The sequence below is a fragment of the Leucoraja erinacea genome, unplaced genomic scaffold (assembly GCF_028641065.1).
Source record: "Leucoraja erinacea ecotype New England unplaced genomic scaffold, Leri_hhj_1 Leri_1535S, whole genome shotgun sequence".
NCBI lineage: Eukaryota > Metazoa > Chordata > Chondrichthyes > Rajiformes > Rajidae > Leucoraja > Leucoraja erinaceus.
The window spans coordinates 6,530-10,443 of NW_026575820.1; the positions used below are offsets into that span (position 1 = coordinate 6,530).

General features: G+C 45.7%; 1 pseudogene; it reads right to left on the minus strand.

The window, feature by feature from the left end:
* Window positions 1–3,198: 3,198 nt before the first annotated feature.
* LOC129715947 (U1 spliceosomal RNA) lies at window positions 3,199–3,329 on the minus strand (annotated as a pseudogene).
* Window positions 3,330–3,914: the final 585 nt, after the last annotated feature.

The window sequence follows — 3,914 nt, forward strand, 5'->3', positions numbered from 1 at the left end:
GTTAACAATAACAATATAAATAGCTCCCCTGAGCTTAAATTAAATATTTGCAGTTTGTAATATTCTTTCTGCAATTAAATCAGGCTTATCAACGGTTTACAATAAAAAAATGTTCTGAACGTCGTTTCCCTTGACCATCCTGCCGTATTGAGAATGTGGTCAGCCGGGATGTCCATTCGTTCAGCCGCTGATATCAATGCTGCCCTAGTGGAATGGGATTTAAATGTATTATTATCTATTCCGGCAGCTTTCAGTACCTGTTTAAGCCACCTTGAAGTGGTTTGGCTCGTTACCCCGTCTTGGGGTTTCTGTGGTTGACCCATAGGCTTTCCTCTCCCTCTAAGATTGTGGGTTGTGTCTATATATTGTTGTAGATGGGTCACCACACTCAACCTGGACTCTGGTGGGTAGGCCCGGAATCCCACCAGTGAATTGGGCGTTCCTGGTCCATATAACCATATAACCATATAACAATTACAGCACGGGAAAAAAATAGGCCATCTCGACCCTTCTAGTCCGTGCCGAACACATAATCTCGCCTAGTCCCATATATCTGCGAGTTACGTTTTTACCAGACCTAGAATGATGAACGTGATGCGTCTGGGGTAATCACCATGTTATCCAGTCTAGTTTTATGGAGTGACTGGACTCTGTGAGCGTATACGAGAGCCATAAGCATGAGCGTTTTTAACATAGATTGAGCAAGACTGAGGGATCTGGCTGGTGCCATTCTCTGAGATATGTCAATATCACACCGATATCCCATACATGGGTATACCTGGGTTTTTGGGGCTTATTATTATAATTGCCCTTCATAAGTTTATCTTCAGTGGATGGGATCCCATGCTCTGCTGTCCTGCTGTTTTTAGATAAGCAGACAAGGCGCTTCATGCTGTATTTACGGCACTGTAACTCACCTTTTAATCATGGTGTAGATGGTCCAGGAACTCCAATACGTCAGTGGTTGAATAGTTTGGTATGTTGTCCCTGCGTCGTGGCAGTATTTTTCCCATGTTTCTCTTGGTGACTGTTCGCAGGGATGCCGACATGGTCGTAATGGTTCATTTGGATAATCCCAGTCCCTGGTAAGGTATATTCAAAACCTACACCCAGGAGTTTGATGTTTTTATGGCATGGGTGACATGCCTGATACTGGGTTGAGTCAGCAACCATGGTCCATTAGGGAAATCCATAGGTGACTCGCCCACCATGTCGTGATGAACTGGGAACCATGGCTATGTAGGCCGGTCGGGCACGTTCAATATCCCGGAAACAGATTCCATCTGTATTGCGAAGTGCCCGACTGATGAGGCAGAAGGGAGGAAGGCAAAGCAGAAATTCCCCCTTCCAGCGTGTAGACATTATCGCAGCTGCCTCTGATCTGGTTCCTAAGTTACATACATAGGTTACTGGTGATTCCGTCTTGTGCAACCAAATTGATATCTGGCGTTCAAACTGCTTAATACCTTTAGCAGATATTTTGGGTTTCACATCTATACAATGTTATCATAAATTTTCCCCCGTGACGTGGTGTCTCCCACCGTGTTCTAGCTTCCTAGGAAATAGGCAGCTGATAGTTAAAATGTCTTTTGACACACCATTGCCAGATCTGTTTGACCAATTTGTTGCACGATAATGATTTTATGCTCCCCATATGGTTGATATAAGCCACCACCATAGTATTATCAATCCGTAACCGCATATGTACGTGCTGCATTTGAAATGCATATGCTTTTTAACCCAATAGGCGATCACCAATCCCAAATAGTTGATGCCCGGTGTGTGTAGTAACGATGATTCTGAATTGGTCCATCTGTTACCTGTGCTGGATATGGAGTTAGTTGCTCCCCAGCCTAAAGTACTGGCATCGGTTTTTAATAACCAAGTTAGGATTGGTGATAATAATAGGGCTGAAAACTATGCCAAGCATTGTCTGCCCACCACTGTAATTGTGATATAGCTTCAGTGGGTACATTCATGATTTGATTATAGTGACCCGAGCACCTTGGCAAAGTAACAGTCATATGGATAGAATTGATATTGAAGCCCAGATAATCCATGGTAGTTAACGGCTTCAATTTTGGTTTATCTGGGTGTGAGATGAACCTCAGTGCTTTAAGGAGCTGTTTCGTAGCTAGAACTGCTGTCACAGCTAATTCCTTTGTTTCCCCTAATATGAGGATATCATCCAATATATGCCATGATTATGCTTGTTTTCTTAATATTTTCATGGCTATTTTTAATATTTTTGTAATTAGTTTAGGGCTGAGGTTAGACCATTGGGAATGCTCTATACTCCCATTGTTGCCCTAACCGGGATGTCCATTATCCAGGTAAATTTTTAGGTATCTACAATGATCCTTGTGTATGGGTATAGGATAGTATGCATCTTCCATATCAATGCTTGCCATAAGGTATCCTTTGGAGATCGGATGTCTGGCAGTGACACATCGTCTCCATCTTAAAGTGTATATACTCAACAGATTTATTTAGTGATATTAGGTCAATGATGATGCTACATTCACCATCTTTTGTAGTTTTGGTGAATATATTCGATACAAATTCCAATGGTTCATGTTTGCTCCCATGATCCCTTTTGTAATGAGCCTTTCTAGTTCAGCTTGACCTTCTCGCTTCTCTTTCTTAGAGGGAAAAATTGCCCTTTGGGCGCATTGCTGAACTGGCGGTAATATGCCCAATTTGAATTCAAGTTTTATCCACTAATACTGTTGAGTATATATTAGTTATTTGTGACAGCACCCCATGCTTTTATCAACAAGTGTAAATGCCCCCCCCCCCCCCCCCCCCCCCCCCCCCCAGTTAGCAGAGCCCCCTTATTTTTGTGTAACTGGGAGGAACCAGACTACCTACCTCCATGTTCATTGTTTTTTCATGAAGGCTCAGTTTTGCTGGTATGCTGGTGCTGTCGGTGGGGCGGCGCATTTTCCCACGGCTCCGCTCTGGGCCCCTGTCTAAAAAGAACTTTGGGGGTAATGTGAAGCGGTCGCCAGGCTTTCACCAGTCCTTGTTCGATATTTGCTGGTGGATGCCGATGGGTGCTGCCAGCTGGGTGTTGGATGCGATGTCCTGCTCGTTCCATGGCCTGCCCTCATGAGGCGCACAGGTTTAGCTGCCTCTCTTCCCGCTGCAGCGGTTTGCATAGGCCCGTATATTTGGGGTTGAGGGCAGGTCTTATATGCACAGATGTCAGTCGAGTATCCCAAATTTGGGAACATCTTAGGCGTCAGCACACTCGAAGTGCAACGGGATAGCCTCATCCTGGGAGAACCACCTTGGTGATCATGGCGTCTCGCCTGCCAGGTGAGTATGATCCGTGGAAACGAGCAAAGGCGGTGATTTTTGGTGTTAGGAGCTTCAGAATTCGCTGCTTTTAGCTCTTGACTGCGAGACTGCTGACCCAGCTGCCTGCAGATTTACCTCTAGAAAGGCCTTCTCCTGCAGGGCTTTGTTGGGAAGATGGTCGCGTGGAGGAGCCATGTAGTGGCCCACGACACCCAGCAGCTCTTCCTGATCCTGCTCCCCTGGCATACTCCTGTTCTCGTCCGCCTGCCCAGCGTTTAAGCCAGCCCAGCCCTGGCCTCCTTAGCTAGCCTCAAAAGAGGGAGCAAAAGGATGTGCTATGAATTGGAGGAGGCATAGCTCAAACTCCGTTGTCGCATCAATCCCTCGACAAGGGAGATGGCTAGTGCAATAGCACTGGGGTAGGAGTGTCAGCTCCCTTGGCATTCAGCCAGTGACCCCTCGTTTCCCTGGAGGTTTTGTAACTCCATGACCTCCTCTGGCTTGGGGAGACAGACATACTTGTTTTTGCTGTCTCCAGCCTGTTCCAGTATTGGAGGAAGTTGGTTCCTGTAGAACCTATATTTTTGGTAAGGTTTTGTCTTACCTGTAGT